We start from the raw sequence: 10,570 nt of genomic DNA on the forward strand, positions 1-10,570 counted from the left end.
TCACATATACAACCTTTCGCAGTGATAAGATTGGCTGCTCTTTTTAATGTGTCACATTTATGACAGTAATAATCCTACAAATACACCTTAAGCATGTCCTGAATATCTGCTTTGTTTACAGCTTCGCATGTTTGGTCAATATAAAATACCCAGACGCAAGGAGTGCAGTGTGCATGAGTGAAGGAGATAACGTTTTCTCTTATTTGTAAATGACTTCTGTTTATGAATTATTGGGCAATCCACCAATCGCAGATGCCCTGGTCCTCCATGGGATAAGATTCGGTGGACAGGAGGGTGATCAACAAGAGCGCCGTTCTACATTCACGGGTGCAGTGGTAGTGCAATGGGTTCGTACACTTGTGCTAGAAATCCAGAGACCTGCTTTTGGTTCCTGGCCATGGCTGACATCAATGGCAAGCTGCATTGACCCTAGCCTATCCCCCACCTCTTCACTAACCTGCACTGACCAGCATGGACTGACACAACGTGGGGAGGCCTTCACCCATCAGTGAAAATGACTTCAGGGTAGGAAGTTAGTATTATCACCACCATTGTATTTACACAGCACTACAATATAAAAACTTCCAATTTCGTTAAGTATGTACACATTTTTGTCAATTCACAACTGAATGAGGGCTTCCCCAGGCCTTGTGGACCATGAGGGATATTTGACCATACTTCACCACACTGGTCAGTATGAGCTTGAGAAAGTTTGGGCAGTACAGAACAACAATGGAATTTGTCTGCACCCCCAGCCCCCTCTACTGCCCCTCCCCTCACTGAACCTCTTTTCCTGTGCATGCTGGTCACCCATTGTAGCCTGGTACAGGCTTGAGACCTGCTTAGCTTGCGTGGTCCTCACAGAATTTGGGCGCGTTCCGAGTGATTTGATCACAGGCAACATTTAATATAACTCGGCTTTAATTTAAAACACGAAGGGTGATTCGCTATTCAAATCTATTTTTCAAATGAAATAGCTTAACCTTGTTTGGTATATGGGTATGGATTGATTTTAAATTATTCTTAATGGTGCATTCAATGGCAGAACTTGTGTTACTGTTGCACTTATTGGAAAAAAGACATTCCTGCCAACGCTGGCGACTTTAGCAAAAGTCTAATTTAGGACATTTTTGTAAACATATTCTGTTCAACTCCTATTAATAGGATTGCCAGGTATCATTACAACCGCCGCGTTTAATTGAGAAATGTAATTGCTTGTACGTATTGGAAAGTTTTAATGAGTAGATCCGACTACCTTTACCTATGAGAGAGAAATATTGGGTTTATTCACATTGAGCATGTGGCTTGATTAAGTGTGCTCAAAATCGAGTTTTGCAATCAGTACTTTGTTTAACCAAGCGGCAGCGAGGTGAAGCCACGTGTGCACGCTCGTTAAACAGGGGGAAACCTGCGGAAGCACCGGGCAAATAAATTAGCGAGACGCGGGGACAGAACCGAAGTACAAATATACAAGGGCTGGGGAAAAAAATAATGAAATCATTATCCGAAGACGTAAATACACAAACAAACTGCATGGGCATGTGAATGCCTAAAGAGGTAGAACGGTGAATGTCAAAAAAGTGTACACAGAGCATTAGGAGTGTACCATGGACGTTTCATGCTCTGTGTGGCACGACTACTACTACGACATTAATGCTCCCGTCAATTATCATACACATGGATATTTATTGACCTTTGTCAGAATGCAATATTTTATTGCATACAATATTGAATTGTGTTTTAACACTTCCGATTCGCATAATTGGCAACGTACGATGCGAAAGAAGTTAAACAACATACATAATTAAAGCCACGCGACCATTTATAGGAACCATGAAAGATTTGTGTTATGGTCTAGTAAGTTGCCACTTGAGAGGGATTTTAGAAAAAGACATGAACTGCTTAAGAAGCAAATAAAAACAAAGATAATGAATAATATTTGGCACAATGCAACACGCAACAGCACTGGGCTGGCGCGGTGGCCTTTGCGCAGCGGTTAGCGCGACTTAACCTGGGGAAGCTGAGTTTAATTCTCAGCCACGGCTAACGTCACTGGCTCGTGATGTTTGAACCGGTGATGGCCCAGGGAGGGTAGTGGGGGTTTAACAAAACGCTGGTCACCCCACCCTTGACCAAGTGGCTCATGCCTGAACACGATCCGTTATGAGTCTTCGAATGCTTTCAGATCTCCACCACGCTGCTCAAGTGTGCCTGGGGTCAAGGGCCAGCAACCCTTGAACCCTACTCTCAATTGCTACAAGAAACGGAGCCAAGCACGGCACACCTTGTAGAATTGAGCCTTTGAGCTGCAGTGAACCAATGATTATGCCAATTAGATGTACTCATGTCTGATATGGCTGTTCACAATTTCACCCAATAAAAACATCACCCAACTCCATCGCGCACACGAGGAGGAGTCAGGCTGGGCTCGCTCGGCATCAATTGGCACTTATAATTAAACTTGTGGCAGCCAGTGTGGTGGGGGGAGGCAGGGGGTGGAGGGGAGGTGCAGAGGGGACAGTGCCAATATGTCAGAACATTTTCAATCAGCCAATTTTGAACAGATATCACTGGTGGAAAGTGACTAGAGATTGATAGTACGACTGCGCAGAATTGTACGAGGCCAAAGTTCAAGGACACGAAGCTAGAGACAATTCCTAAGATTTTATTTTTTTATTAAAATTTTGATTGAAAGCTTTCGTGACTGCAGTAATTCATATTCTTAGTTCTTTCGGTAAAGTCACGTTGAAGGGAAACAAAATAAATAAATACACCGTTTAAAAATAAATAAATTTATGCAAACCGACACACCTGAAGACGACGGTTTGTGTTATGGTTGAAACGTGAGAATTTGTATTGTTTTATATATTTTATTATTTTATTGTTTCCCTTCGACGTGACTTTACCGAAAGAACTAAGAATATGAATTCCTAGGATGTTATTGGCGACAAACTCAAGAGTTAATGGAATGATAGCTAGCCGGGGGGGGGGGGGGGGGTGTTGCAATCCTGGGCCTAATTAATTGATAGAAAATATTTCATTTTATCATAAATTAAAATTGCTAAACTATTAATAAGAGCTTTGGATAGAATACTTCGTAATGATAATTTGATCAAATGTGCTCCCTTCAACGTGCACTTGACCAGCATGGTGAAGTATGGTCAAACAATAACAACCCCTATAATGTGTGAATAAGCCACACAGCCCCCAGCAACCCTGGATCCAGTACAGCTCTGGCTGGGAAGGTGTAAGAAGCGGATCTACTTTACGATGCCTTCCATGTGAAACAAGAGTGTTCAGCTATACCGCATTTGCAGTGATTCACAAGCACATTGACATACAACATTATAAAAAAAAAACTCAACACATTTGTTAACAATGACCCTACTTCAAGAAGGACCCTTCCTCAAGAAGAGCAATGGCCCTTATTCATAGCGCGGCACAATTTCATGTCCTGTGCCCACCACAAGACAGTGTTCAAATTAGTACCTGATCAGAGCGATCAGGTGACCAACATATGAAGAAATACATAATAAGTGATTGGCTTTCTTCACGCCGGCAAAAGCACAGTGTTCAATTAGTTGAACACCGTGTGCAGGTGACCGACGATGATAACCGGGTTGAACGTAAGTACTAAAAAACACGTGTTTCCTTTTAAGGCACTGTTATTCATAAATGGGCACTCTTGGGAAAAATCGAGCCTAATCAAACTGCAGACTAGAACTGAGAGAAATATGTGGAGACTTTGTCAGATTCGGTGAGGTCTCGGTAGAAGAGCAGCAGGGAGTTCGGAACATTCAAATAGTGGCAATACATTTATGTGATAGATAGACGAATTACCCTGTTCCGCACAACGCGACTCCACTGTGATGGTGTGAACACATTTTACATAACGCAGGGCACGTGACGTTTACCAAAGCTAAGTGTAAAATCCTCCATGAACACAGCCTTAAATTGTAATTGTGCCAAAAATGCAGTGACTTATAAACAGTTACCATAGCAACGAATAAAGTTTACCTCAAAACGTTACCCCCGGTATATTGGCATACTTTTTATTTGAGTATTGAAATAAACTCACTTTCATAGATTAACTCACTATAGCTTTTATGTAAAAAAAAAACATTTATTTCCCCTCTTCTGAATGCTTAAACATACAGCTTTTGGAAATTGGTCTGTCAAATTTACTATTTTTATCTTTTATAGCCGAGTAATTTTTCATCGTTAAATAATGACACAAATGCAACACTTGTTTTAAAACATGAAAATTGTTTGCTTGAGGATTTTTTGGAATCCCCAGCGCTGCAACTAGTCTCGGGTGGCGCCGACTGCCGATGATGGTCCTGCGCTGGTGATGGTGCAATACCCTTCTCGTGGGGTTAACTGCCTTTTTTATAGGATAACCTTCAACCACCACAAAAACAATCCCTCCAAAAAAGCCAAAAAGCCATTATAAAAACTGACTAACCTTCCCTGCGTGTCATCTTCAGCATTAATTATATTTAAGAGCTTTTTGTGAGGAGAATACGTCATAAAGTGCATGGAAAACTGGTAAAAACTTTTCTTCTTAACAGTCTTTAAATCACACACAAGCGCATTGTTTGTCAGCTTTCAGCAATGCGTTGACTCACGGTGCCAATAAACACTTTAAGATATCCATTTGGCTTGGCTTCCAGCAGTGGATTAATTAGAACGGTTGTTTTATTTGGAAGCAGAGCGTACTCGCAGCCTTGATTTTTGGATCAAAGTAACTACCTGTGGTTGGATAAAATGTTACCGTATTAAAGTAAAAAGTGAAATTCTATGCTCTGCGTTTCTGGGGCTTGTAAAAAAATATCATGCAAATTGCATATTTCAAATTTTGGATGCCTCGGTAATGAGAATTGCAACTTACGCCAAAAAACTCTGCATCTCTTAGCTCCGAGAACAATTGAACTTCTTTCATCAAAGTGTGTCAAAAAGAAAACCTGTACATATATATCTTCTCTCTTTGAATGTTTTGTACCCTTGCAGAGTTAAAATATTTCTAAACATAATTTTTGGACATTTCACCTTCCCTAAATATCAGTAAACGTTACTTCACTAAACAGTGATGTTTTGAGTTTTGGGGGGTAGCGTGGATATTAGAACACACAAATTAAAGGGTTTTGTGTACATCCTGCATTGTCATTTTGTACATTTTTGGTTTTGGAACATCTTGATAATTGTAATTCATGTTTAGTAGTTATGTTTATGAAGCTTGCTGGTAATCCAGAACTTTGGGGGGGTGAGAGTTGGTGGATGATGCAGATTTGTGAATAATCTCAAAAAATCACTGTTGCAAGGTGGTGGGGGGCTTGTCAGTACAGAAAGTTGGTTAATGAACTCCGGGTTCCTTCCACCTGCAACACAATCCTTAAACTGGTATTGGCCAATCATAGCGATCAATACAGGGCCCCTAGCTTAAACGCTTTGAGGCCCATTCGACTTTCCAGCATACATCTTTAAAAAAAAATAACGTAATTTTTGTTTTATATGCAGAATAGTAAACTTCTTATGCATATTAGCAAAGCCCATGTGTAATTTGTTTTTATATAAATAATAAAGATAGTGTATAGCCCTTGGTCATTCAACTGCTGAATGATGGCCTTTCTGCAGGGAGTGACCATATTTCACCAGGCTACCCCAGTATGTGTTAGTGATGTGGGGGTGAGGAGGCAGCACCAATTCTGATGCCACTCGCCACTGATGCTCGACTTGACCGGGAATCAAACTCGCGTTGCCAGTTTCAAAGCATGGTGCGATCGTCCATTACGCAACCGCTCTATCCGTAGGCAGTGTTCAGTCCTCACCATTTGTTTCCCGTGGAGATAAGCAGGGAAGGATAAAGACAAGTTGCCTCCGTGCCAGGATGGCAATGAATGGGCACGAGTCAATTCACATGTATTAGGTTATTTATAGTGCTGGAATGCCATTTAACATGTCATGCGTACTACTGGCGTGATAGCCCGTAGATTTCCCATCCCGAAGCGTTGTGGCTGCCTCCTATACTGGCGTGGAAGTTTCAGTCTGTCCAAGTGAGATAATTTGTCAAAAGTGAGGTTTTCACCATGCTTTATGATCTTATCTGTGAATCCTTGGAAGGCACCGTAGTCAATCAGGTGTCAGGGATAAAAGGTGCATATCTGTGTATAGTTTTACTGCAATTTTACTGGTAGGAAACGTAGTGGACTGGAAGCCCAACCGGGATTATACTGGTAGGAAACGTAGTGGACTGGAAGCCCAACAGGGATTAATTCACAGGAGGCAGGGGATTAATGTATGTCTGTGGATGTCTGTCCACGTGTATCCGGACACCCGGATATATAACAAATGCGCTCCTAGTGGGCATTACTGGTAGGAAACGTAGTGGACTGGAAGCCCAACCGGGATTATCACAGGAGGCAGGGGATTCATTGTGTATGTCTGTGGATGTCTGTCCACGTGTATCCGGACACCTGGATAAAATGGGAGGGGTGGGGCTGGGTGGAGAGGGGAGGGTGGGGAGGGGCTGGGTGGGGAGGGTGGGGAGGGGCTGGGTGGGGCTGGGTGGGGATGGGTGGGGATGGGTGGGGGGTGGGGAGGGGTGGGGGGTGGGAGGGGTGGGGCTGGGTGGGGAGGAGCTGGTCACCCCGTGGTGCCCTTATATAAAACTCAACGTTTAACCTACTCACGCAGGCTTGTGCCCGCCCTCACAGTCTGGCATATTTGCGGAATACACCACGTGGTGCCGCCGTTGACCCTGGCCATTGACCGAGCAACCCAACGTTCCTACCAGCTCCCTCCGCAGGAATGTGTTAATGTGAATGTTGTAGGTAAATACAATTTAAAAAGCCATATGTTTTTTGACAATAACAACAATGCATCCGGGTAACTAATTTTCATAAGCCACTGTTTCACTTCCAAGGGTCTCTGCATCCCAAATCCCTCATGGTGCCCCATGTAACCATTTTGGCAATTGCATTTACAGAAGTTGTTTAGGGTTGGGTTTGTTAACGTCATTTTTGTTTTGAAGTCCCGGGAATAGCAATGAGAAAAACAAACTAAAAAAACTGTCACTGGTTTGTTGCACATATTGGAATGTCTAGCAATGAGCATAAATCTTCTTTGGTTCTTTCGGTAAAGTCACGTAGAATGAGAATAAAATAATAAATTGATAAAATAAAATAACACAATTATATTCTCACGACGTTTCGGCCACAACACAAGCGGCCTTCATCAGGTGAAGGGACGAGACTGTCTCGTCCCTTCACCTGATGAGACTGTCTCGTCCCTTCACCTGATGAAGGCTGCTTGTGTTGTGGCCGAAACGTCGTGAGAATATTATTGTGTTATTTTATAAATTTATTATTTTATTCTGATTCTACGTGACTTTACCGAAAGAACCAAAGAAGATGAATCCTTGCAGTCACGAAAGCTTTAAATTAAAAATGAGCATAAATGTTTTACCTTTTTAACTGAGAAACTAGTGTAGCTGCTCGTGGTGGTAAAATTGTGAGCACACCGAACACGCAATCCGGAGGTTACCAACTCTGTTCGATCTCCCGACACAACAGTTGAATCAATAAGTGAAATTCCTAAATTCCTTCCTCCTCTGTCCACTCAGGAATATAAATGGGTACACCGTTTTAAGTTGATCAGCAGGTTGCCTGTGATGAGGTCAAATTCAGGTACACCCAAGTCTTTCTAGATGTCTGGTCAGCATGGAAGTGCGGACCAAAAATGCCAATTGTAGCTGCCTCGAGTAGCGGCCTCGTCCGCCAGCAGTAGGACAAGTAAATAAAATGCAGGGCTGCACCTTAACCTTGTGATTGAGAACCACGTGGTTACTTGGGCCTGCACGAGTGCCTTCGAATGGCTGCTACTGACCAATCGGAGCCTCATGCACTGTGTACCGCTTGAACAATTCTACTCAAATCAGTCACCCTTTCCTGACTTTCAGAATCAGTTGTCGACTCTGATAACGGTGACTGGTTAACCGAATATCGTTTTAACAGCTCTCGCTGGGATAGGAATGGGGTGATGTAAAGGAGGGTTGAGATTTCCGTGGTGTTCACCTAATCGACCAATAAAGTCTTTGCTCAAATCCCATGGCCTGGCCACACATTCCTTGGATCACAGGGAAAAATGTTTTATTAAGAAAAGTAAATGTTATGTTTATTTTGAAAGTATTTGAAATATTTCTTGAAACATATATTTGTTTATCCTTGCTTGCTACTAAGCTACTTTTCCCTGTTTGTTGCAGTAGCAAATGGACCTTTGCAATGGTGAGGAGTGTGCCTTTCAGTTCACTTGGTGATTAGAATAAGTGCCCGAATTTTCAAAGATAGGTGTGGAAAATGATCAGACGATTACAGTTTGTTTTTCCTTCTCAATGACATATCATATTCACAAACGGGACAACGATCTACATAACCTTTATATTTTGTGAAACATGAATTTTGGATACTGCGGATGAATTTTTATTTGATCAAATTATAGCTATCACAAATAGGCTGTTAAACACTGCTAACCATTACAGAGAAATGATTGCGTACTGGAAAATAGTATGTTTCTCAGGGTAAACGGATACATTTCAACTTGCATACTCTTGAGTTATTTCAGCTACTTGTTATTGTAAGCCCAGTGATGGTTATTAACTTAGATATTTTAACTTAGATATTTAATAACCATTACAACAGTCAACATTATAGACTGCCAGTACACTCACCAAACTTAATAACCAGGCTACATTTCGATTCAAAGCTTTCGTGACTGCAGGGATTCATCTTCTTGGTTCTTTCGGTAAAGTCACGTAGAATGGAAGTAAAATAATACAAATAAAACATAATTAAAAATAAAATTACGTTTTTTATTATTATTTTATTTCCATTCTACGTGACTTTACCGAAAGAACCAGGCTACATCTTCTTTGGTTCTTTCGGTAAAGTCACTTAGAATGAGAATAAAATAATAAATTGATAAAATAAAATAACACAATAATATTCTCACGACGTTTCGGCCACAACACAAGCGGCCTTCATCAGGTGAAGGGACGAGACTGTCTGGAGGACAGCGCTGGAGTGAAAAAGCCACGCTCAGATCGCGACCTTTAAGCTGTGTGAGAAGAAACAAAGCGCCTTGACAAAGGAATTAGCATAGAATTTAGCATTGAAATGGCTGAGTGATTAGCTTGTGACTGGTCACAGAAATGGCTATGTTAAAGTTAAAGCATACACATCCGCAGAGGCACCCCTTGCCAAAGGAATTAGCATAGAATTTAGCATTGAAATAGCTGAGTGATTAGCTTGTAACTGGTCACAGAAATAGCTATGTTAAAGTCAGAGCATACACATTCACAGAGGCACCTAGTACAAATCAAACAGGAAAATTTAGCATTGAAATAACTAGGCGAATTTAGCATTGAAATAACTGAGTGATTAGCTTGTGACTGGTCACAGAAATGGCTATGTTGAAGTCAAGGCCTACACATCTGAGCTATTCACAGTAATTGGGTATACAATACAATATATAATGAATACTATATAGTGAACCAATAAAAAAACGAAGTCGTTATTTATCACAATGCTATATGGCGAAAAAATGGGCGGATTCTTACCCTCAACTTTAAAACATAATTTATTTTGTGTTATTTTATTTTATCAATTTATTATTTTATTCTCATTCTACGTGACTTTACCGAAAGAACCAAAGAAGATGAATCCTTGCAGTCACGAAAGCTTTAAATCGAAACCAGGCTATAGTCTACATTAGTGGTTTTTGTTTTTTATTATTTTGATTTTGATTATTTTTATTTACTTTTTTGCTATCTACGTGACTTTACCGAAAGAACCAAAGAATATTTAGATATTTTCCCCAAATTGAGATGCATATGCATCTTGTCCAGCCAGTTGGTATTCTTCTTTGTTGCCGTCTACATGAGCCGTGAACATCGGCTCAAGCTGGGCTCTGTAAATAGAATGGAAAGTAGAAGAACAATTGTCATCCCTAAATTTAGCAATTAGATGGTAGTTATTTTTCATTTAATTATTTGCAGTGTACCGGACATCCCACATAAGCGGAAAGTATCTCCCTCCTAATTACAATTAATCGGCCTTAGAGACATTTCACTTTATATATCTGTATAGCTACCGAATCAGTTATTTGTGTTTTTAGGGTTAAAAGTATTTCAACGCTTTACAGACACAAGCATTTTATGTACAGTCAACCATCAACTATGCTTAACTGAACACATAGTCAGCCTCTCATGCGATTAACCACACGAGCTTAGCAGTTTATTTTCATTTGTGGGTGCTGGGCGTGCGATGATGGCGTGGGGCTCGTTCCCTGTTCCCTTGCCAGTATCATTCTTGCACTCTTGTCTGCTCACTTGTGATGGCCCAATCACTCCCGCTCCCACACTCGCTCACCTTCCTTCCTCCATCCCACACAAACCACATGCTCATCTGCACCCTTCCTGCCCACCCCCACCAAGGTCACCCACACCCTCCACTTCCTCCGCTCTCCTAACCGAGCTCAAGCTCTGGGCCACCTTTGACCCAGCGCTGCCGTCCAT

Source organism: Petromyzon marinus, chromosome 3, assembly GCF_048934315.1.
Source record: "Petromyzon marinus isolate PM22_M1 ecotype Great Lakes invasive population chromosome 3, UKy_Petmar_22M1.pri1.0, whole genome shotgun sequence".
NCBI lineage: Eukaryota > Metazoa > Chordata > Hyperoartia > Petromyzontiformes > Petromyzontidae > Petromyzon > Petromyzon marinus.